Source organism: Hemitrygon akajei, chromosome 2 (genome assembly GCF_048418815.1).
Source record: "Hemitrygon akajei chromosome 2, sHemAka1.3, whole genome shotgun sequence".
In the NCBI taxonomy this organism is placed as follows: domain Eukaryota; kingdom Metazoa; phylum Chordata; class Chondrichthyes; order Myliobatiformes; family Dasyatidae; genus Hemitrygon; species Hemitrygon akajei.
This window is the reverse complement of record NC_133125.1, coordinates 191872311-191898486: the sequence shown is the minus strand read 5'-3', so window position 1 is coordinate 191898486 and position 26176 is coordinate 191872311. Positions and strand designations below refer to the sequence as shown.

General features: G+C 45.7%; 1 long non-coding RNA gene across 1 annotated transcript in view; it reads right to left on the bottom strand.

The window, feature by feature from the left end:
- LOC140738137 (uncharacterized) overlaps positions 1-23863 on the bottom strand; it is a 30642-nt gene extending 6779 nt beyond the window's left edge. The window contains exons 1-2 of the long non-coding RNA XR_012101315.1: positions 23821-23863; positions 949-971 (exon numbers count right to left, since the gene is read on the bottom strand). This is a non-coding gene — a long non-coding RNA (uncharacterized lncRNA). The remainder of the gene's footprint in view (positions 1-948; positions 972-23820) is intronic.
- Between the last annotated feature and the right edge of the window lie 2313 nt (positions 23864-26176).

Sequence of the window (26176 nt, the reverse complement as noted above, 5' to 3'; positions counted from 1 at the left end):
TTGTGTCTCTGACAATGTGTCCCACTCTGACGGTGCATTTGCATATTATCAATATATCAATGTATCAATGTGTGCGTGTGTGTTGGTTGTGGCAAATATCAGTGAGTGTGTGTACACAATGAAGGTGAGCGTGCACATTGAACTATTTGTATGTTACACTGTGTCTTCACATGTCCAGTGTGTGTTGACAATGTGTGACATGTGTGAATTGTTCAAATAGAAACCACTCACTGTGTCTGAAGAGAATAGTTACCAGGTTACTGAGGGGACTAACAATGTGCAATGCTGAGGCTCTGACTACAATCTGCTGAACCTTCTTGTGAATGTGTGTGAGGGAGATTTGCCAGACCAGTTATGCTGTGTCCACCAGTGTTAAAGCTGGTTGGTGTGTCCTGGCTCAGTCTCAATGTGGGGGTTTGATCACAACAGTGAGACTGGCGAGTCCAGCAGGGGGCAGAGCTGAGTCAATCAGACTGCGGTCACGGACAGGTCAGACAGGGGGAGTGGCTCGAAGGACTGGTGTATTTTTCTGACAATCCCTGTCACCACAGTGATACCAGATTTTATCCCCTTTAATGTCAGGATTCAAACTCGTGCATTGGCTTGTTTGTCCAGTGCAAATGGGATCAGGATGCAGTGATTCACCTAACAGACCAGTGAATTGTTTGTACTTTGCCCCTGGTTTGGTGTGTTCAAGGGTCTGACATCTTCAGCTGACCATGTGGCAGTGATGCCTCCCAGCAGGTGTCAAACGCTTCTCCCAATGCTGTGTCGAACAAATAGGGGTGATAGAATTTTTCAACCAGCAGGGCACCATCTGTCACTGACAATGTCTGTTCTTCATCACTAATCCTGTAAATATTATACATCTAGTTATAAACTGAACATCAGTGATATTTGAACTATTTTACAAATCCATCCAGAGTTTCAGTAAAAATCATCTCTTACCTCCTCTTCTGACGAGCTTCCTCCTGAAATAAATAAAACACAGATCTCAATTGACTGAGACTAACTTGGCATCCGAACAGCAGGAATCTGAGCCAAGTTATTACAAGCTGCTGAAAATTCCCACTTAACTCACTCCCACTGTCACACACGGAGAAAGAGGGACACCGAACCATGGGAGTAAGCACAAGGAATGTGCATAAAATTTATACCATAACTGAGAGGATGGAACTTACGGGAGAGACTGGACAGGTTGTGCATTTTTATCTGGATACAATGTCAGGGAGGATCAAATGGAAGAATTTAAGATACGAATGGATTTGATGAGGTGGGAGTGGAGAAAATATTTCTCCTTGTGTAAGACCAAAAGTCAAAGATAAAACATCAGTTGGTTGTTAATAAATCCTACAAGAAATGTGTTGAAGAGAATATCAGAAACACACTCACAGCCTGTGACTGTAACTGGGTGTTACTCTGAGTCTCAGGGGATATTATACGTGGGAATCACAGAAACGATCACCAGCTCAGTGCTCTGATCAGAGTAACTCATTCCCGAGAAAGTTGCAGACTGTTCTGTGATGTACAGATGTTGTGGGAGGCCGGTTTGGGACAATGACAATTCTGAACAGTCAGGATGTCCACATGGTGGAAATCAGTTTCCAACTACAGTATTTGTGATAAAATGCATCATTTTGTGACGGTGCACTTTTACAGAAACAAACTGAAATCGCTCACCATGAGGAATGTGATATTTTCTTGTTGATCTATCTGTTCCTGTAACTTTGAGATTCCCTCCTGAATAGAATCTAAATTCTCTTGAATCTCTCGAAGATTTTTTCCCATTGGATTCAGAATCCTCTCCTCTTCTTCCCTGAGATCTCAGAGTGCGTGATTTTCATTCTGTACTGCAACTATTGCAGACTCTTTGAATTTTCTAACTGTATTGCATTTGTGCTGGTTCTAATGAGGTGTTTTCTTGTGGTCTTGAACACGTGTGCAGCTTCTGCTTTATCTGTGAATGTATATGTGAATACCCTGAGCTGAATCAGAAAATATCACAGAATGAATCTTAAATATCATTTTCTTTATGCCCTGTGCGACCAGCAGGTGGCGGAATTGCTCCAGTTATTCGCTCTCACTCTCTGCTTTCACCCAGACGGGACGGAGTGCGTCAACAGATGCCAAGTGCACACTCGCCGCTCCCCACTGTCCAGCACGAATTGTGGGGAATTACTCTGATACAACTTCCCCCCTCCCACCCCAGTCCTTACCAGGGAGGGAGCATCACAGACTGAGGGGATCACAACCGAAACCCTCTGGTTTCCTTGGCTGTGTAAGTCTAGGGAAGATACTGTCCGGTCCCGTCAAACTTGTGAGGTTGAGTCGACTCTCCCACCCCAAACCCCGGTTTGTGTGGATGCTGTGTAATTTGCTACCCTGTTAGATATTAGTGCCACTGAGTAACAGACAGGACACTGCATTCGAATAAAGGAAATATATTTATGAATCTTAACTAAAGGGTTAGTAAAGAAAAACAAAAAGAGAAGGGCCATTTTAATTAAACAGTTAAATGTTCACAAGTTGGAGCTCAACGTTTCACCATATTCACCCATCCTCATCGAATCACGGTCCCGCACCGGATCGAATCTCACGACCTGTTCTCTCCAGCATCTTCTCTCTTCATCTACCGCCGAACAAAAGCCCCAAGCCCAACTTCAGTGTCCCTCACCAGAAAAACCTCCCCTAGTTCCACCATCCTGACTGGATGACACACATTCCTCATCATCCCTTATCTTGAACAATGAGCCGAACAGGCTGAGAGCAGAACAGACTGATCTCACAGAGCTGCTGAATGAAATACCTACCGCAGAACAGGAAAAACGTGACCCAGGGCGTTACACAAGGTACAGAAGTCTGGGAACACGGTGACTCAGCAGCTGTCGAGGCAAAAGTCAGCAAGAGCTGACACAGGCATTATAGACAGTCAGAGTCTCTGTTCTCAGCGTGGGAATGTCAAATACTACAGGGAGTGAATATAAGGTGAGAGGAGAAGGTTAAAAGGAGATTGATGAGGTAAGTTTTTTTTTAAATACAGGGAATAGTAGGTGCCTGCAACGTGCTGTCAAATTAAGCTTCTCATCTGGATCCCGTCTTATATAAAAGACATGTTGAAGTTAACACTAAATATGATCTGGTTTTAACTTACCCTGTTGAAACTCAACTTTTAAAAGATAAAAGTCAATTTTATGTTCATGGTGATAAAACGGCCAAACTTTTGGCTAATCAACTTAAAACTTTAATACTTAAGCGTCAGATTAAGGAAATCTCCAAAGTGAATGGTGATATAACTTCTGATCAATTAGAAATAAACGATACTTGTAGAGAATTTTACTCTAAACTGTATAGCTCCGATTCCCCTAAAGCCAATTTTGCTATGAATAGGTTTCTAAATCGTTTAAACATTCCCTCACTTCCTGAGGTTAATAGAAAATGGTTAGATCAACCTTTTTCTTCTGAGGAATGTCTGTTATATGTTTGAATTTACGACTATATGTCCAAGATTTTTTTTATTTTCTGTTAACCAAACAGCTGTTTTTCTTCTCTCTTTTTTTTATTATGGGGTTTTGATTTTGCTTTAGATTAGAATAAAATACACCTTTTCAATAATTTACTGTACATAGATTTGGGACATTTTAACCTTGTTTCTGTTTCCATACTATCATAATGTATTTTGTATTCGTCCGTGCAAGTAATTAATTAATGAAAATATTGAAAAGAATATCTCCTCCACAACCTCCATCAGCACAGATGCACCACAAGGCTGTGTTCTTGGACCCTGCTCAACTCGATTTACACTCCTGACCGTGTGGCTGAGCACAGCTCCAATGCCAGGGTTAAGTTTGCTGGTGACACCACTATCTCAGGCCAGTCAAAGGTGGTGATGAATCAGCATATCGCAGGAGATTGAAAATCTGGCTGAGAGGCACCAGAACAACAACCTCCTAATGTCAGCAAGACTGAGGAGCTGATTATTGACTTCGGGAAGACGGAACTAAAGGTCAATGAACCAGTCCATATTGGAGAATTCGAAGTGAAGAGGGTCAGCCACTTTAAATTCCTCGGTGTTATCATTTCAGAGGAACAGACCAGGGCCCAACACAATTCCGTACAATTATGAAGAAAACAGAAACATTTTTGCTTCCTGCAGGGTTTGCCAAGATTTATCACAACATCTAAAACCTTGACAAACTTATATAGGTGAGTGGTGGAGAGCATATTGACTGGCTGCATCACAGTCTGGTCTGGAATCACCAATACCCCAGCACTGAGCACATCTACACAGATCATTGTTGCAGGAAAGCTGCACACCCCCACCACCCGGCCCATGCTCTCTTCCCACTGCTGCCATCAGGACCCACATGATCCAGTTCAGATTCACCCTAACCCTAACCCCCACCACCCGGCCCATGCTCTCTTCCCACTGCTGCCATCAGGACTCACATGATCCAGTTCAGATTCACCCTAACCCTAACCCCCACCACCCGGCCCATGCTCTCTTCCCACTGCTGTCATCAGGACCCACATGATCCAGTTCAGATTCACCCTAACCCCCACCACCCGGCCCATGCTCTCTTCCCACTGCTGCCATCAGGACCCACATGATCCAGTTCAGATTCACCCTAACCCCCACCACCCGGCCCATGCTCTCTTCCCACTGCTGCCATCAGGACCCACATGATCCAGTTCAGATTCACCCTAACCCCCACCACCCGGCCCATGCTCTCTTCCCACTGCTGCCATCAGGACCCACATGATCCAGTTCAGATTCACCCTAACCCCCACCACCCGGCCCATGCTCTCTTCCCACTGCTGCCATCAGGACCCACATGATCCAGTTCAGATTCACCCTAACCCCCACCACCCGGCCCATGCTCTCTTCCCACTGCTGCCATCAGGACCCACATGATCCAGTTCAGATAACTTCAAATTCACTCGCCCCATCACTGAACTGTTCCCACAACCTCTGGACTCACTTTCAAGTACACCTCATCTCATGTTCTTGCTATTTATTGCTTGTTTATTTATTTATTTATTTATTTATTTGTTTGTTTATCGCTATTTCTTGTTTTTCTTTCTCCTTGTACTTACAGTTTGTTGTCTTTTGCACACTGGTGGTCTGCCTTGTTTGTGCAATCTTTCATTGATTCTATTGTGATTGTTGGATTTATTGAGAATGCCCACAAGAAAATGAATCTCAGGTTTGTATATGGTGACATATATGTAGTTTGATGAGAAATTTACTTTGAACTTTGTACTGCATACAGTGAACATGGGATACAGAGGATGCTCTACACAGAGTGCATTGGTTACCCCTGTGAGACCCAACAGACCGAAGGCCTCGGAAGGCAGTGGAGGCCAATTCTCTGGATGCTTTCAAGAAGGAGCTAGATAGGTATCTTATGGATAGGGGAATCAAGGGATATGGGGACAAGGCAGGAACCGGGTATTGATAGGAATTGATCAGCCATGATCTCAAAATGGCGGTGCAGGCTCGAAGGGCCGAATGGTCTACTTCTGCACCTATTGTCTATTGTCTATTGTCTATAATATTAAATGGCATAAATGTAGATATGTGTATTAAGAAATAGCAGCAGATGTGGCTCTTCGGCCCTTTGTGTCTGTCCTATCCTTCACTCAGAACATCTGATCTTTGACCTCAGTGCCACTTTCCTGCGCCATCCCCATCATCATGGAGCCCCAGAAATCCAGAAACCTTTTGGAGAGAATTCTATAGTTTCACTGTGTTCTGGCTGAGCCAGGTGAAACATCATTCCTGCCTCTGCTCTGTCAATACCCTGAGAGACTGTGTCTGTCTTGGTCACATCACCTCTTATTCTTCTAACTTTGAGACAGGCCCAGCAGTGTAATCTCTCTGAGGACACTAGTAGAGGATAAAGCTTTAAAGTGAGAGGGTCAAAGTTGAAACAGGATGTTATGTTTCAGGACATTACTGTTCTCCTCACTGAAATCCCCAGCTTCAAACTGATCCGTCAAGGGACATATCACTGATCACTCTTTTTCTTCCTCAGATTCACAGAATCTGCTAAATAATCTTGTGTCTTCTTTTTGCCCTCCCGATTCCCCTCTTCAATGTACTCCTACATTCCTTCTATTTCACAAAGGAATCACTTCATCCCAGTTATTTTCACCTGACAAATAACTCCATCATGTTCCTGATCAGAGTCTGAATAACCCTCGTCAGCCAGGGTTCCCTCATCCCATCAGTGCAGACCTTCAATCCAACAGGAACATGCTGATCCCAAACCCCTCCAAACTCTCTTCAGGATCCTCACTCACAAGATGTCTGTTTACATGGGAACACCTGCCTTTCCACATCTCTATTTACTCCCCGGCCCTTTCTATCCTCCCTCAGTTCAGTCTGTCCATTGATCTGAAGAGAAATAGTGAAAGAAAAGGTCCCCTTCAGTGTCTGTGTGTGGAGCAAAGAGGGATGAGTGAGGTCTGGTTCCCCTCGTCTGTGTTTACTGGAATGGAAGCTGGTGAACTTCGGGAAGAGAATAAATAGTATTGTCCTGAAACATGACGAACAAGAGGTGATGCTGGAAGACTTAAACACATAAAGCTGGATGAACTCCTGGGGCTGATCAAGTCCATCCTCAGACCTTGTGGGGAAAACATGGAAGAAGTTGCTGGGCTTTGCTGAGATAATTTGAACATCAAATACTGAACTTTACCCCACACCAACAGCCCCTGTGGCATGAGGTCCTGGGTGAGCTGATACTAAATTGGTTTGTGGTTGGAGGCAGAGGGTAGTAGTGAAGGGCTGTTTTTCACACTGGATGTCCGTGACGATTGCTGAACCACGGGCATTGTTGCTGCCTCCATTCTGTTTGTTATTCATGTTAATGAATTTGATGAGAGTGTAGGAGTGTGATTAGTAGAACCATAGAACCATAGAACATTACAGTACAGAAACAGGCCTTTTGGCCCTTCATGGCTGTGCTGAACCATTTTTCTGACTAGTTCCACTGACCTGCACTGACCTGTTAAAAGAAGGTCTTTTAACATTCGGAATGTTCCTATGAGATCCCCTCTCATTCTCCTGAACTCCAGGGAATACAGCCCAAGTGCTGCCAGACATTCCTCATACAGTAACCCTTTCATTCCTGGAATCATTCTAGTGAATCTTCTCTGAACCCTCTCCAATGTCAGTATATCCTTTCTAAAATAAGGAGCCCAAAACTGCTCACAATACTACAAGTGTGGTCTCACGAGTGCCTTAGAGAACCTCAACATCACATCCCTGCTCTTATATTCTATACCTCTAGAAATGAATGCCAACATTTCATTAGCCTTCTTCACAACCAACTCGACCCGGAGGATAACCTTTAGGGTATCCTGCACAAGGCATGACCATACACTTTCCAACATTATATTTTATTTACCACTTCTTTGCCCATCCCCCTAAACTATCTAAGTCTCTCTGCAGGCTCTCTGTTTCCTCAACACTACCTGCTCCTCCACCTATCTTTGTATCATCAGAAAATTTAGTCACAAATCTATCAATACCGTAGCCTAAATCATTGACATTCATCATAAAAAGCAACAGTCTCAATACTGACCACTGTGGAACTCCACTAGTATCCGACAGGCAGCCAGAATAGGATCATTTTATTCCCACTCTTTTGTTTTCTGCTGACCAGCCAATGCTCCACCCACACTAGTAACTTCCCTGTAATTCCATGGGCTCTTACCTTGCTAAGCAGCCTCGTGCAGCACCTTGTCAAAGGCCTTCTGAAAATCCAAATACACCATGTCTACTGCATCTCCTTTGTCTACCCTGCTTGTAATTTCCTCAGAGAATTGCAGCAGATTTGTCAGGCAGGATTTTCCTTTTAGGAAACCATCCTGGCTTTGACCTATCTTGTCATGTGCCTCCAAGTGCTCTGTAATCTCATCCCTAACAATCGATTCAAACAAATTCCCAGCCACAGATGTCAGGCTAACATGGATATAGTTTCCTTTCTGCTGCCTCCCACCCTTCTTAAATAGCGGAGTAACATTTGCAATTTTCCAGTCATCTGGTGCAATGCTAGAATCTATCAATTCTTGAAAGATCTTCGTTAATGTCTCCGCAGTCTCTCCAGCTACTTCCTTCAGAATCCAAGGCTGCATTCCATCAGGTCCAGGAGATTTATCCACTCTCAGACCATTAAGCTTCCTGAGCACCTTCTCAGTCGTAACTTTCACTGCACATACTTCACTTCCCTGACACTCTTGAATGCTGGAATAATTCACAGTCCTTTAACTATTATTTTGTGTTGCATTGTACTGCTGCCTCAAACACAACAAATTTCACAACAGAAACCGGTGATATTGAACCTGATTCCGATTCGGGGGGAGCCAGCGAGGTGGATTCAGAATTGGCTCGATGATCAGAAACAGACACTGATAGTAGATGGTCGATTATCTGACTGAAGTGGGATGCTCGAGGGGTTATTGCTGGAATATCTATAATTCATTAATTATGTAATGATTTGGATGTGAATGTACACAGTATGATTAACAAGTTTGCTGAGGTAACAAAATTAGGGGGTCTTGTTGACAGAGAAGGAAGTTACAATGAATTACAAAGGGATCTTGATCACTGAGGTAGGGGAATGGGCTGAGGAATGGCAAATGGATTTCAATCTTGATAAATGTGAGATAATACTTTGGACATTCAAAGCAGGGTAGAACATGCTGGAGGAACTCAGCAGGTTGGGCAGCAGCCGTGGAAATGAGCAGTCAACGTTTCGGGCTGAGACCATTCATCAGGACTGAAGAGGGAGGGGGGACGGGTCCTATAAAGAAGGAGGGGAGAGAGTGGGAAGGAGAGGGCTGGTAGGTGCCAGGTGAAAAACCAGTAAGGGGAAAGATCAAGGGGTGGGGGAGGGAAGCAGGGAGGGGATAGGCAGGAAAGGTGAAGAAGAAATGTAAGGGGAAAGAACTATGGTTAGTAGAAGGAAGCGGAACCATGAGAGAGGTGATAGGCAGTTGGAGGAGGGGGCAGAGTGAAAGTGGGATGGGGAAAGGGAGAGGGAGGGAGTTACCGGAAGTTGGAGAAATCAATGTTCATGCCAAGGGGCTGGAGACTGCCCAGACGGTATATGAGGTGTTACTCCTCCAACCTGAGTTTGGCCTCATCATGGCGGTAGAAGAGGCCATGTATGGACATATCCAAATGGGAACGTGAAGGAGAGTTGAAGTGGTTGGCAACCGGGAGATCCTGTCTGTTGTGGCGGACTGAGCGGAGGTGCTCGACGAAGTGGTCCCCCAATCTGTGTCGGGTCTCGCCGATGTAGAGGAGGCCGCACCGGATGCGATAGATTACCCCATCAGACTCTCAAGTGAAGTGTTGCCTCACCTGGAAGGACTGTTTGGGGCCCTGAATGGTGGTAAGAGAGGAGGTGTAGGGACAGGTGTAGCACTTACGCTTGCAGGGATAAGTACCCGGTGGGAGATCCGTGGGGAGGGACGTGTGGACCAGGCAGCCGCGGAGGGAATGATCCCTGCAGAACGCAGAGAGGGGTAGAGAGGGAAAGATGTGCTTAGTGGTGGGGTCCTGTTGAAGGTGGCGGAAGTTGCGGAGGATAATATGCTGGATCCGGAGGCTGGTGGGGTGGTAGGTGAGGACCAGGATAACTCTGTCCCTGTTGTGGTGACAGGAGGATGGGGTGAGGGCCGAAGTGTGGGAAATGGAGGAGATGCGGATGAGGGCACCGTTGATGACGGCAGAGGGAAAACCATGATCCTTAATGAAAGAGGACATTTGAGATGTCCTGGAACGGAAAGCCTCATCCTGGGAGCAGATGCGGTGGAGACGGAGGAACTGGGAATAGGGAATAGCATTTTTGCATTGGGCAGGGTGGGAAGAGGTGGAGTCGAGGTAGTTATGGGAGTCAGTAAGTTTATAGAAGATGTCAGTGGACAGTCTGTCTCCAGAGATGGAGACCGAGAGATCGAGAAAGGGGAGAGAAGTGTCTGAGATGGACCAAGTGAATTTGAGGGCTGGGTGAAAGTTAGAGGCAAAGTCGATGAAATTGACGAGCTCAGCATGGGTGCAGGATGCAGCACCAATGCAGTCGTCAATGTAGCGGAGGAAAAGTTGGGGAGCAGTACCAGTATAGGTTTGGAGCATAGACTGTTCCACATAACCCACGAAGATGCAGGCACAGCTGGGGCCCATGCGAGTGCCCATAGCTACACCCCTGGTCTGAAGAAAGTGGGAAGAGCCAAAAAAGAAGTTATTAAGTGTGAGTACCAGTTCCACCAACCAGAGGAGGGTGGTGGTGTTGGGAACTGGTGAGGTCTATTGTCCAGAAAGTAGCGGAGGGCTTTGATGCCTTCTTGATGGGGAATTGAAGTGTATAAGGATTGGACATCCATGGTGAAAATAAAGCTGTCAGGACTGGGGAGCTGGAAGTTATTGAAGAGGTGGAGGACATGGGATGTATCCCGGATGTAGGTGGGGATGGACTGAACTATGGGTGACAAAATGGAGTCCAGGTAGGTAGATACAAGTTTGGTGGGCAGGAGCAGGCCGAAACTATAGGCCTACCAGGACAGTCAGGCTTGTGGATCCTGGGGAGGAGGTAAAACCGAGCAGTGCGGTGTGTTGGAATTATGAGTTATTTGGCTGAGGATGGAAGGTCTCCGGAGTTGATAAGGGCAGTGATGGTACGGGAGACATTGGTTTGATGTTTTTTGGTGGAGTCCCATTCTAGGGGTAAGTACGAGGAGGTGTCGGAGAGCTGCCGTTTGGCCTCAGTGAGGTAGAGGTCCGTCCGCCAGACTACTAAGGCACCACCTTTGTCTGCGGGTTTGATGGTGAGGTTGGGATTAGTGCGGAGAGAGTGGAGGGCAGAGCGTTCAGAGGGAGTGAGGTTGGAACAGGAGAGAGGAGTGGTGAAGTTGAGACGGTTGATGTCTCGGCGACTGCTGGAGATGAAAAGATCGAGTGCAGATAGAAAGCCCGGATGGGGTGTCCTGGAGGAGGAGGACAGTTGAAGACAGGAGGAAGGGTCATCAATAAGGGGAGGGGAATCCTTGTTAAAGTAGTAGGCTTGGAGACATAGGCGATGGAAGAAGAGTTCAGCGTCATGGTGGGCACGGAACTCACTGAGGTGTGGACGGAGGGGGACAAAAGTGAGGCCCTTGCTGAGCACAGAATGCTCTGCCTCAGAGAGGGGAAGGTCAGAGGGGATGGTGAAGACACGGCAAGGGTTGGGGCTGGGGTCAGAGGAGGGTAAAGAGTGGGAAGACTGCATCTGCAGAGTAATTTGTGTTTACAAACCAGGATAGGACTTGTAAAGTGAATGGCCGGGCACTGACGAGTGTTGTGGAACAGAGGGACCTGGGTGCACAGTTCCCTGAAAGGGTGAACGTAGACAGGGTGGTTAAAGAAGTGCTTAGCATGCTGGCCTTCATCAATTCAGGAGTAGGGATGGAATGTTGCAGTAATACAAGTCACGGGAGAGGCCACACTTGGAGTATTGTATCCAGTTTTGGTGATCCTGTGACTGGAGGGGCATGGTCCAGCTGAAGAGGGTACAAAGCAGATTTATGAGAAAACCATCAGACCACACTGGATATTGGAAAGGTTGGCCACACTGGATATTTATTCCTGGGAGTGTTGGAAAATGAGAGGTGACCTCATAAAAGTTAATAAAATCAGGAGGGGTCAGGATAAGGTGGACGGTCATGGTCTTTTCCAGAGGATTGGAGAGTTCAGAACTGGTGCACACAGATACAATACATGACGGGAGAGATTTAAAAGAGACCTGAGGGATAACGTCTTCACAGAGAGCGTAGTGAATCCCTGGAGCTGCCAGAGGAAGTGGTCGTGCTGGGTACAACAGCAACACTGTCGGGAAGTGGCCTGGTTGAGGGAAGTGCCTGGTGTGAAAAGTGCTAGTCTTCGGCTCAAGAGTCTTCGGCGAGGAGGCTGAGGGAGGAGACTACGCCTGGCACAATTGGAGAGGGTGAAGACATGACCGTTAAACTGATTCAGTGTGCTACGTGCATGATGTGGGAGGTCAGGGACACTGATGGTGCCCCCAGCTGCTACAGCTGTGGAAAGTGTGTCCAGATTCAGCTTCTGAAGGAGCATGTTGCAGCACTGAAGAAAGAACTGGATGACCTCAGGTTTATCCGCGAAAACGAGGGTTTTCTGGACAGGACCTACAGTGAGGTCGTTACACCGAGGATACCGGAAGAGAGAAAGGGGGCGACGATGAGGAAGGAAAGGATGCTTGAAGTACGGGAGACCCCAGGGGATGTACCTCTCGTAAACAGGTTCACCCTCTTGGAAGCTGTCAGGACAGAAGATTCTGCCAGTCTGAGAGGCGGACAGGTCTGTGAGCTGAAAATTGGTGCAGAAGCAGAGCCGAGGAGTCAGACATCAGGAAGAGCCGTGGTAGTAGGGGACTCCATAGTAAGAGGTACGGAAAGGGGTTTCTGCAGCAACAGGCGAGATTTAAGGATGGTGTGTTGCCTCCCTGGTGCTAGGATCCAGGACATCACGGACCGATTGCAGGGAATCCTCAAGGGTGAAGGTGAACAGCCGGAAGTGGTAGTGCATGTCGGCACAAATGACATCGGGAAGAAGAGGAAGGACATTCTGCAGCAGGACTTCAGAGAACTGGGAAGAAGGCTGAAAAGCAGGACTTCCAGGGTGGTTATCTCCAGTTTGCTTCCAGTTCCTCGTGCTGGAGAGGACAGGAACAGGGAGATAATGGATCTGAATGTGTGGCTGAGGAACTGGTGCAGGAAGCAAGGATTTACATTCTTGGACCACTGGGGTTTGTTTTGGGGTAAGGATAAATTGTACAAAAGGGACGGGTTGCACCTTAATAGGCGGGGGACCAGCATTCTGGCAGACAGGTTTGCCACTGCAACATGGATGTGTTTAAACTAAGTAGTAGGGGGGAGGGGATGAACTGGAAATATAAAGATGGAGTTAAAGGGAAAGTGCAAATAGGAAAAGTTAAAAAGCACAACAGAATCAATGGAGCAGAAAGCTCAAGAAGAGATCATACAGTATGGCCAAGTGAAATAGGAAGTGATATGAAAGGTGAGGGGAATAACAAATTAAAAGTATTATATATGAATGCACGAAGTATAAGGAATAAAGTAGATGAGCTTGAGGCTCAGTTGGAAATTGGCAAGTACGATGTTGTGGGAATAACTGAGACATGGCTTCAAGCGGACAGGGCCTGGGAAATGAATATTCAAGGATATACATCTTATCGAAAGGACAGACTGACTGGCAGAGGGGGTGGGGTGGCTCTGTCGGTGAGGAATGATATTCAGTCCCTTGCGAGGGGGGACACAGAATCAGGGGATGTAAAGTCAGTATGGATAGAACTGAGAAATTCTAAGGGTAGAAACACCCTAATGGGAGTTATCTACAGGCCCCCGAACAGCAGTCTGGATGTAGGGTGTAAGTTGAATGAAGAGTTAAAATTGGCATGTCGCAAAGGTAATGATACAGTTGTAATGGGGGATTTCAACATGCAGGTAGACTGGGAGAATCAGAATGGTACTGGACCCCAAGAAAGGGAGTTTGTGGAGTGCCTCCGAGATGGATTCTTAGAACAGCTTGTACTGGAGCCTACCAGGGAGAAGGCAATTCTAGATTTAGTGTTGTGCAATGAACCGGATTTGATCAGGGACCTCGAGGTAAAGGAGCCAATAGGAGGTAGTGACCATAATATGATATGTTTTAACCTACAATTTGAGAAGGAGAAGGGAAAATCAGATATGTCAGTATTACAGTTGAACAAAGGGAACAATGGAGCTATGAGGGAGGAGCTGGCCAAAGTTCAATGGAACAATACCCTAGCAGGGAAGACAGTGGAACAACAATGGCAGCTATTTCTGGAAATAATGCAGAAGGTGCAGGATCGGTTCATTCCAAAGAGGAAGAAAGATCCTAAAGGGAGTAAGGGGCGGCCGTGGCTGATGAGGTAACTAAAGGGCAGTATAAAAATAAAAGAGAAGAAGTATAACAAAGCAAAGATGAGCAGGAAACCGGAGGACTGGGAAACTTTTAAAGAGCAACAGAAAATAACAAAAAAGGCAATACCCAAGAAAAAATGAGGTACGAAGGTAAACTAGCCAAGAATATAAAGGAGGATAGTAAAAGCTTCTTACGGTATGTGAATAGCCAAAAAAAAATAGTTAAGACCAAAATTGGGTCATTGAAGACAGAAACGGGTGAATTTATTATTGGGAACAAGGAAATGGCAGATGAGTTGAACAGGTACTTTGGATCTGTCTTCACTAGGGAAGACACAAACAATCTCCCAGATGTAATAGTGGTCAAAGGAACTAGGGTAATCGATGAACTGAAGGAAATTTATATTAGGCAAAAAACAGTGTTGGATAGACTGTTGAGTCTGAAAGCTGATAAGTCCCCGGGACCTGATGGTCTGCATCCCAGGGTACTTAAAGAGGTGGCTCTAGAAATTGTGGATGCATTGGTAATCATTTTCCAATGTTCTATAGATTCAGGAACAGTTACTGCTGATTGGAGGGTGGCTAACGTTGTCCCACTTTTCAAGAAAGGAGGGAGAGAGAAAGCAGGGAATTATAGACCGGTTAGCCTGACGTCAGTGGTGGGAAAGATGCTGGAGTCAATAATAAAAGAGGAAATTACAACACATTTGGATAGCAGTAGAAGGATCAGTCCGAGTCAGCATGAATTTACGAAGGAAAAATCATGCTTGACTAATCTTCTGGAGTTTTTTGAGGATGTAACTATGAAAATAGACAAGGGAGAGCCAGTGGATGTAGTGTACTTGGACTTTCAGAAAGCCTTTGATAAAGTCCCACGTAGGAGATTAGTGGGCAAAATTAGGGCACATGGAATTGGGGGCAGAGTACTGACATGGATTGAAAATTGGCTGGCTGACAGGAAACAAAGAGTAGCGATTAACGGGTCCCTTTCGGAATGGCAGGCTGTGATCAGTGGGGTACCGCAAGGTTCGGTGCTGGGACCACAGTTGTTTACAATATACATTAATGATTTAGATGAAGGGATTAAAAGTAACATTAGCAAATTTGCCAATGATACAAAGCTGGGTGGCAGTGTGAAATGTCAGAAGGACGTTATGAGAATGCAGGGTGACTTGGACAGGTTGGGTGAGTGGGCAAATGTACGGCAGATGAGCTTAATGTGGATAAGTGTGAGGTTATCCACTTTGGTGGAAAGAACAGGAAGGCAGATGACTATCTAAATGGAGTCAAGTTAGGTAAAGGGGAAGTACAACGAGATCTAGGTGTTCTTGTACATCAGTCAATGAAAGCAAACATGCAGGTACAGCAGGCAGTGAAGAAAGCTAATGGCATGCTGGCCTTTATAACAAGAGGAATTGGGTATAGGAGTAAAGAGGTCCTTCTGCAGCTGTACAGGGCCCTGGTGAGACCCCACCTGGAGTATTGTGTGCAGTTTTGGTCTCCAAATTTGAGGAAGGACATTCTTGCTATTGAGGGAGTGCAGCGTAGGTTTGCAAGGTTAATTCCCGGAATGGCGGGACTGTCATATGTTGAAAGATTGGAGCGACTGGGCTTGTATACACTGGAATTTAGAAGAATGAGAAGGGATCTGATTGAAACATATAAGATTATTAAGGGATTGGACACGCTGGAGGCAGGAAGCATGTTCCCGCTAATGGATGAGTCCAGAACTAGAGGCTACAGTTTAAGAATAAGGGGCAGGCCATTTAGAACAGAGATGCGGAAAAACTTTTTCACCCAGAGAGTGGTGGATATGTGGAATTCTCTGCCCCAGAAGGCAGTGGAAGCCAAGTCTCTGGATGCATTCAAGAGAGTGTTAGATAGAGCTCTTATAGATAGCGGGGTCAAGGGATATGGGGAGAGGGCAGGAATGGGGTACTGATTGTGTATGATCAGCCGTGATCACAGTGAATGGCGGAGCTGGCTAGAAGGGCTGAATGGCCTACTCCTGCACCTACTGTCTATTGTCTATTTATAGTGAGAGGCACTTGGATAGGTACATGGAGGGAAAGGGCTTGGAGGGTTATGGGCCAAACACAGGCATCTGGGACCAACAGATCGTATGATGTGGTCAGTACGGGCCAATGGCCTGAGGGACCCTTTACCCTACTGCCTGACTCAATTACTCGACAACTAAGGACAGACAGGTCTATACAATGTGATGTTTTAACACCATCCATTATAAACACTGGGTATCAGCATCATTAAATCCAGAAATGACTTTATGTGGCTCTGGTAAGACATTCATGGAATTCACAACGGTTGTATGACAGTGATTCAGATCATAATATTGGAATTTGAAATGTATAATTCACAGCAACAGCTAGGAAGTAAAATATGTTGGCATTTATTGTAACTGGATTTAAGTATTTATTTCACTGAAATTAAATTAATCTAATTATCAAATAATAAATCACAATTTTATTTCTTTTGTGGTCTGATACACACAGATATATTTACAATCTGGATGAGAATGTGGGTAGTGTGGTTAGTAACTTACAGGTGACACCAAACCTGGTGCTGTGGTGGACAGTGAAGAAGATCGACTGAAGTTACAACAGGACCTCAGTCAACTGGGAAAGTGGGCAAAGGAAGGGCAGGGAGTATTCAAATCACATAAGTATGAAGTGATGCTTTTTGGGAAGTTATACTGAGGAAGAATATACATAGTGAATAGCAGAGCCCAGGAACTGTTGTAGAACAGAGATACACAAGGGAACAAATTGACAGTTCCCTGAGACTGAACATACAGGTAGACAAAGTGGTGAAGGCACCCTTACCTTCATCAGTCAGGGTACTAAGTTCGAGAGTTGGCATGTCATGTTAAAACCAGACAAGACACTGGTGATAACACACTGAGAGTACTGTAGCAATTCTGGTTACCTGTCTGAGAAAGAATGTCATTAAACTGGAAAGGGTTCAGAAATAGATTCACACCAGGGAGTGAAGGTCAAACTCACACTCTGATGTCAGTGTGGTTTTCTTTCTGCCCCTCCTTCTATCTGTTTTCCACTCACTCCATCTGTCACCCAGCCATGCCATGATAAACTGGGACACACATCACCTCAACAAGGATTGTGCAGTAGATCCAGTGAGATTTTCTTTTTGTTCTGTACATGGCCCAAGGTATGACGCTCAAACTGTTACAATTCCTGTTCGTTAAATTCATGGCTAAGGGTGTGTTTTATCTGTTCACTGGTTGACTTCTGTATTAAATCAAGTGAATGGCATTTGAATATAAGAATAAAGAACACAGTGCACAGGCCTAGTCTGTTTTTAATTAAACACGTTTACCTTTGTGCCTTGTTCACCTTTGGCCTTCACTGTCACATTGCACAGGGGAATGGTGAGAGCTTCAGAGATCCACAAGCAGCCTCTACAGTACAGCTCCCGTCTCCCAACAGCAGGAGGCAGCTGCAGACAACAGGCCCCGATCTACGGTAGGCAGAGACCGGGTACCCTCTGTGTAGCTGAAACAACTCAGGGAAACTCTGCGGAAGTCACTTCACCCAGCCACTGAAAGCTTTCGCGGCTTGGGCTGGTGTTGCTGCCTTTGCCCGAGGTACAGTTCCCGATGTCCAGTCTCTCCTCAGACCCACTCACTCCCGGTTCCAAACTCGCGTCTGTGTTCCGTTTCCTCTTCTTCTTCTGACTTTTAATGGCGGTTGGCAGTCCAACTCAAGAAGCATTCCCACCACCAACTGGACTGAAGTGTGGTTTTGAGAGTTAGGAAATAAAACCCCTACTAGTTCTTTATCAAATGAAAACTAAATTACCCCAAAGAGCCCTACAGATTCTAATTAATGAAAGACAATATCTTGCATTAAATTTACTTAGTAAAGTTTTAAATTGAAAACAGCCAACCCCCAAAGTTAGTCGTGCAACCACCATTTGCTCTCTTTCAACTTTATAAGCTTCACATTGTAAAATAACATGTTCAACTGTTTCATAATGATGACAAGACCTACACACCCCAGAGTGAAGTTTTACAAAAAGATACAAGGAATAATTAAGCTTAGTATGCCGAATTTTAAGTCGAGTCAATATAATTCCTTCCCTTCTTGTCTTAACCCCTTCTCCCACTGATCCAACAGTTTTACATATTCTGTAAAGGTGTCTTTATGGAAAAGGCAATTGCATTTGCTTTTATAACCACAGACTCAAGCTGTAAATTAGCCTTCTGGGAGTCTTGCACGAAGGCTCCTAAGTCTCTCTGCACCTCTGATGTTTGAAACTTCTCCCCATTTATCTAAGTCACTGACAAACAATGAGAAAAGCAGCGGTCCCAATACTGACCCCTGAGGAACACCACTAGTCACCAGCAGCCAACCAGAAAAGATCCTTTTATTCCCATTCGCTGCCTCCCGCCTGTCAGTCATTACGCTCTCCAACCCAGTATCTTCCCTGTAACACCATAGGATTTTATCTTGTTCAGCAGCCTCATGTGTGGCACCTTATCAAATGCCTTCTGAAAATCCAAGTAAATGATATCCACATCTCTCCTTTGTCCACCTTGCTTGTTACTTCCTCGAGGAACTGTAACAGATCTGTCAGGCACGATTTCCCTTTACATGGTGACTTTGAGCTATTTTACCGTTAGTCTCCAAGTACATTGAAACCTTACCTATCTTTTAAAATAGACTCCAACACTTTTCCAGTCTTTGAGGTTAGACTAACTGGCCTATGATTTCCTTTATTTGCCTTCCTCCCTTCTTAAAGAATGGAGTGACATTTGCAATCTTCCAGTCTTCTGGGTCCATGCCAGATCAAGTGATTCTTCAAAGGTTATGACCAATGCATCCATTGTCTCTTCAGCAACCTCTCTCAGGACTCTGGGATGTCGTCCATCTGGCCCAGGTGACTTATCCACCTTAAGACCTTTGAGTTTGCCTAACACATTTTCCTTTGTAATAGCAATGGCCCTCACTCCTGCATCTGATACTCATGGACCTCTGGCACACTGCTAATCTTCCACGGTGAAGACAGATGCAAAGTACTCATTGTTTATCTGTCATTTCTTTGTCCCGCATTACTACCTCACCAGTGTCATTTTCCAGTGGTCCAATATCACTCTCACCTCCGTTTTACTCTTCATATAACTGAAAAAAAAACTTTTGGTATCCTGCTTTATAATATTGGCTAGTCTGCCTTCATATTTCTTCTTTTCCCTTTTTTATAGCTTTTTTAGCCGTCTTTTGTTGGATTTTGAAAGCTTCCCAATCATCCAACTTCCCATTCACTTTTGCTACCTTATATGCCCTTTATGTATAGGGGGAATGCCAGAAGTAGGTTTTTTTTACACCGAGAGTGGCTGGTGGGTGCATGGAATACTCTGCAAGGGTGGTGATAGAGGGAAATTTATTCGGGGCATTTAAGATACTCAGAGGCATATTGACAAAAGAAAAATGGAGAGGTATGTGAAAGAGAAGGTTTAGGTTGATCTTAGAGCAGATTAAAAAGTCAGCAGAATGTCATTGGCCAAAGCACCTGCACTGTCTTGTACTATTGTGTTGAGTATTGAGTGTTCAAGTTAACAGACATTTGGACAGGAACATGGATATAGGTCAAACACAGGTAAATGGGACATTATAGATTGGCATGGATGAGCTGGGCCAAAGGGCTTGTTTCTGCACTGTATGTCACATGACTCAGTGCACTGGTCACGGAGTTATACCAGATCCTTGGACTTTGTTTGCTAACGACACGACACCCAGCAGCCAATGAGATACCAGCCTCTGTTGCCGTGCGACAACAAATCCGTGCATACATCACAAAGTGAGACAACATCAATGTGAGGAATAAGGAGTCGGAAACAACACCGGTTGTGGTTGGAAGCACCCACGGAGGGCACCTCAGAGGAAGTGCGGGTGCAGAGCGGGGTTACAAGTGCATTTAAAGAAACGGGGTTTTAAACTGGTAAATAAAATCAGTGATCTCAGAGCTAGGGTGCTGAATCAGAGTGTGTGTCCTTTGTTTCATGGAATCCTGGTTAACCCCTTCCATACCGGATGCAGCGATTCAGACTGACGGGTTTACTATACACCGTCAGGATAGATCTATAGAGTCTCTCAGAAACAGAGGTGGAGGAGTATGCTTCATGATCAACTTCTCTTGTGCACAAATATATCAGTGTTGTCTCAATTCTACTCACCAGACCTGGAATATCTAGCAGTAAAGTGCCATTCTTTTTACCTACCATGGGAGTTCTTTGGGGTCATTTTGGTAGCAGTTACATTCCACCTCAGGCCAATGTCAAGCAGGCTTTAGATGATCTGAGCAATGGGATCAACATGCACGAAACAGCGCACCCTAACGCCTTCACCATTGTTTTGGGAGATCTTAACCAGGTCAGTCTGAAAAAAATCACTAAGCAACTACCATCAACGGATCACTTGCAATACCAGAGGAAACAACACACTGAACCATTGTTACACCACCATCAAGAATGTCAACCATGCTATTCCATGCCCTCTCTTCGGGAAGTCTGATCATCTGGTTGTACTTCTACTCCCTGAGTATAGGCAGAGGCTGAAGACTGCAGCACCAACAGTGAGGACCAAGAAGGTATGGATAAGGGAAACACAGAAGTGCCTACAGGACTACTTTAAATCAGTGGACTGGATTGTATTCAGTGATCCATCTTCGAAGCTGGATGAGTATGCTGCTGTTCTTACCGAAGAGGATGGGAGGAGAACACGCAATAGCTCTGTCAGATAATTTGAATGACATTCAAATGACAGGCACATTGAGATTTAAAGAGTAATTAGTGAGAGAATAGATTTCCTTAAGCACTGATGTGGTTATCAACAGGTGGAGCAGCTTGGGAGGGGAGTAGTCTGAAATCAATATTTCCCATCTCTGTTCCCCAGGGAAAACATCATGGAACCCACTGAATGAAGGAAAATGAACATTAACATCTTAGAAAATCTCACATTACAGAAGAGTAGATACTGATGATCTTAAAGCCGATTAAGGTGGATAAATCCCCGGAGCCTGATCAAGGGCATGTGAAGACATCAAAACTAGGTCAAAATTGGCAGAGAAATTTACTTCGTACTTAGCCACAGGTGAAGGGCCGGACTACTGGAGGGTGGCTGAACATGAGGAGGGCCAGAAGGACAATCCAGGGAACTCCAGGCCACTGAGCCCAACATCTGTGATGGGAAAATTTCTGACAGACAGTATCAAACTGAGTTTGACCAGAAGAACATAGAACTTTGGAGCAGAATAACACCATTTGGTCCATCAAGTCTACGGTGTCAATCCACCATGGCTGACTTATTTACTCTCTCAATCCTGTTCTCCTGCCTTCCCCCGATAACTTGACGCCCTGCCTAATCAAGAACCCATCAACCTCAACTTTAAATACGCTCAATGACTTGGCCCCCACATCTCTCTGTGACAATGAATTCCAGTTTCACAGTCTTCTGGCTAAAGAAATTCCCCATCACCACTGTACAAAAGGGATGTATTTGTATTATGGGTCTGTGCGCCTTGGCCCTAGACTCTCCCACTGTTGGAGACATCCTCTCCAACTCCACTCTCTGTAGGCATCCAATATTTGATTGGTCACAATGAGATAACTCCTTATTTTTCTAAACTCCAGCAAATACAGGCACAGAACCATCTTCTAACTAACCCGTTCTTTACCAGGATCATTTTTCTGAACTACCTTTGGACCCTCTCCAATGTCACCACATCCTTTCTGATACGATCGAGGCTCAGCATTACATCTTTTCTTTTACATTCTTGTCCCCTCAAAATTAATGCTGACATTGCATTTGCCTTCCTGACCACTGACTCAGCCTGCATGTTAAGCTTTGAATAAAACTGCACCAGGATTCCCAAGTCTCCCTCCACCTCCGATTTCTGAATTTGCTGCACATTTAATACAAACATAGAAAACCTGCAGCCCAATACACACCCTTCAGCCCACAATACTGTGCCGAACATGTACTTACTTTAGAAATTACCTAGGGTTACCCATCGGCCTCTATTTTTCTGAGCTCCATGTACCCATCCAGGAGTCTCTTAAAAGATCCTATCATATCTGCCTCCACCATCAACGCCGGCAGCCCATTCCACACACTCACCACTCTCTGAGTAAAAAAACTTACCCCTGACATCTCCTCTGTACCTAGTTGCAAGCACCTAATTCCTTCAATACCTTTATTCCCTCTCCCAACATGCAGGACCATGTACTTCCCTACACTACATTCCAGCTGCCACTTCTTTGCCATTCTGCAATCTAAGGCCCACTACAGACTCCCTGCTTCCTCAACACTCCCTACCCCTCCAACTATCTTTGTATTATCCACAAAACCAGCAATTCTGCCACCCGTATCACTGACTGATCAAATGAAAAGAAGTGGTCCCAACACCAGCCCCTGCGGACACCACTAGCCACCAGCACCCGACCAGTAAAGGACCTCTTTATCTCCTGAGAGTCAATCTTCTATCCATGCTAGTATCTTTCCTGTAATTCTATGGACTCCCATCTTGTTTCGCAGCCTCATGTGCAGCTCCTTGTCAAATGCCGTCCGAACATCCAAGTAAACAACATCTATTGACTCTCCTTTGTCCATCCTTCCTGTTATTTCCTCAAAGAATGCAACAGATTGGTCAGGCAAGATTTCTCCTTTAGGAAACCATGCTGATTTCAGCTCATCACATGCTGTCAATTACTCTGAAACCTCATCCTTAATAACAGGCTCTCGCCAACCAGTGAAGTCAGAAGAAATCACCTATAATTTCCTGTCTTTTGTCTCCCTCCCTTCTTAAAGAGTGGAGTAACATTATAATTTTCCAGTCCCCCAAAACCACCAGTGAAAACTGAAAGATCAGCACTAATGTCTCCACAATCACTTAAGCTGCTTCTTTAAGAACCTCTGGGTCTCACTCATCTGCTCCGGGTGACTTGTCTACTTTCAGATCTTTCTGTTTTCCATGGTCCTTCTCCATAGTGATAGTGACAACACTCACTTCTCTGCCCTGACACTCTCAAAATTCTGCCACACTGCTGATGTCTTCCACAATGAAGACAGACACAATGTACTTCATGACTTTGTCCACCATTTCCAATGTAACTTTCTAGTGGTCCGATATTCACTCTCACCCCTCCTTTCCTCTTATTTATCTGATAAAACTTTTGATATCCTCCTTTATATTATTGACCAGCTCATCTTCATATTTCATCTTTATCACCCTTTTTTTCCATTGCCTTCTGTTAGTTTTGAAAATCTTCCCAATCCTCTCGCTCCAAACAGAGGGCTTGTTCCCTTCCTGTTTCTCACTTCCACCCACACTGACTCAGTAGACAATCCCTCCACCACGTTCTCCATTGAGTCATTCAGCACGGGAACTGCTGCTGGAAGATCATCAGCTCTGTGAGAGACGCTCTTTGTTCTGCCCGAAACCTGTTGGTCTCCCAGCACAGCCAGATGTCTGGAAGGGAATGCCGTCGACAGGCACAGTCCAGGCTGCAGGAGGACGTGCTGAGGGACACAGAGGATCTCGGGGCAGACAGTGCAAAGTCTCTGGGCAGAGGACCACTGTTGAGGCTCCTTCTGCTACCTCACATGGAGGGCCTGGGTCAGGTGGGGAAGCCCCACAAACACTGAAATGTTGTAACATCCCTGAGATGATCTGAATGGCAATAGTTTAAACAGTGTTAACACTACCGAATGTATTGACCATATGACATTAAAAATGTCAAAGATCATTGGAACTGTTTAAATCTCTTGCAGTTATTTTATTATAAATAAAGTTTAATTTCTCAAAACATAAGTTTACCTTTGCAGCACACACAAAATGCTGGAGGAATTCAGCAGAATCAAGACCAGAGAGAAACAGAAGAGGATTCAGGGTTAAACGGTGGGGGGAGGGAGGGAGAAACACAGGGTGAGAGGTAAACCCGGGAAGGAGGAGGGGTGAAGTAAAAGCTGGGAAGTTGATTGGTGAAAGAGGTACAGGGCTGGAGAAGGGGAAATCCAATAGGAGAGGACAGAAGGCCGTGGGAAAAAGGAAAGGGGGAGGAGCATCAGAGGGAGGTGATGGGAGGCAAGGAGATAAAGGAAAAGAGGGAATGGGAATTGGGAATGGTGAAGAAGGGGGTGTGAAATCGATGTTCATGCCATCAGGTTGGAGGATACCCAAGTAGAATAAAGTGTTGCTCCTCCAACCTGAGTGTGGCCTCATCGCGACAGTAGAAAAGGCCATAGATTGACATGTTGGAATGGGAATGGGAAGTGCAATTAAAATGGGTGGTCACTGGGAGATCCTGCTTTTTCTGGCAAATGGAGCATAGGTACTCAACGAAACGGTCTCCCAATCTACGCCGGGTCTCACCGATGTTCAAGAGGCCACACCAGGAGTCACAGGTGAAGTGTCGCCTCACCTGTTTGGGGCCCAATATGGTAGTGAGGGAGGAGGTGTACCACATATTCTGTTTGCAGGAGGGAGATCAGTGGGGAGGGACGAATAGACAAGGGAGTCACGTAGGGAGAGAACCCTGTGGAAAGCAGAAAGTGAGGGGGAGGGAAGATGTGCTTGCCAGTGGGATCCTGTTGGAGATGGTGGAAGTTATGGAGAATTATGTGCTGGACGCAGGAGCTGGTGGGGTGGTAGGTGATGACAAGAGGAACCTTATCTCCAGTGGGGTGGCAGGAGAATGGGGTGAGGGCAGACATGCACAAAATGGAAGAGATGCAGATGAGGGCAGCTTTGATAGTGGAGGAAGGGTTGCCACTTTTTTTGAAAGAGGACATCTCCCTAATTCTGTAATGAAAAGCCTCATCCTGAGAGTAAATGCGGTGGAGACAAAGGAACTAAGAGAAGGGATGGTGTTTCTACAAGTAACAGGGTGGGAAGAGGTACAGTCCAGGTAGTTGTGAGAGTCCATGGATTTATAACAGGCATCAGTAAATAAGGTGTCTCCAGAGATAGAGACAGTGAGATCGAGAAAGGGAAGGAAGGTGTTGGAAATGGACCGGGTAAAGTTGAGGGCGGGGTGGACGTTGGAGGCAAAGTTGATGAAGTCGAAGAGCTGGGAATCGGTACGGGAAGCAACACCAATGCAGTCATCAGTGTAGCGTAGGAAAAGTGGGGGACAGTCACCAGTGTTGGCTTGTAACATAAACTGTTCCATGTCGCTAATAAAAAGGCAGACACAGCTGGGACCCATGCGAGTGCCCATGGCCACTACCCCTTTTGTTTGAAGGAAGTGGGAGGAGTCAAAGGAGACATTACTGAGAGTGAGGACAATTTCTGCCAGATATAGGAGCGTGCTGGTGGAGAACTGGGTGGTTTTGGTGTCCAGTAAGAAATGGAGAGCTTTGAGGCCTTCCTGGTGGGGTGTGCAGGTGTATAGACACAGGACAACCAGAGTGAAAATCAGATGATTGGGGCCAGGGAACCTGAAATCATTGCAAAGATCCAGAGTGTGTGAAGTGTCACTGTTGTAGGGAGGAAGGGACTGGACCAGGAGGGATAAAACAGAGTCGAGGTGTGTCGATATGAGTTCAGTGGGGCAGGAACAAGCTGAAACAATGGGTCTACCTGGAGAGGCAGGTTTGTGGATCTTGGGTAAGAGGTAGAAAGGGGAGGTGCAGTAACTATGAGGTTGGAAGCAATGGATGGGAGATCCCCAAGTTTATAAAGTCGGTGATGGTGTGGGAGACAGTGGCCTGGTGCTCGTTAGTGGGGTCCTGTTCGAGGGGTAAGTAAGTAGGAGGTGTCTGAGAATTGTCGCTGGGCCTCTCAACAGTAGAGGTCGGTACGCCAGACTACTACAGCACCCCACTGATCCGCGGGTTTGAGGGTGAGGTTAGGATTCGTGCTGAGGGAGTGAAGAGCAGAGCGTTCAGAGATAGTGAGGTTGGAATTGGAGAGAGGAGTGGTGAAGTAGAGATGGTTGATGTCCCGTCGGCTGTTTGCAATGAAAAGATCCAGAGGAGGCTCAAGACCCAAGCGGGGTGACCAGGGAGAGGAGGAGGGTTGAGGACAGCAGAAAGGGTCATCGGTCCCCGTCCTCCCTCGCCCTTCAGTCTGTCGGATTGCACAGGAGAGAGGTGAGAGCACCAGAGATCCATCAGCAACTCCGGTCTCCCAGCAGCAGGAGGCGGGTTTTGGAGGCAGCTGCAGACAACAG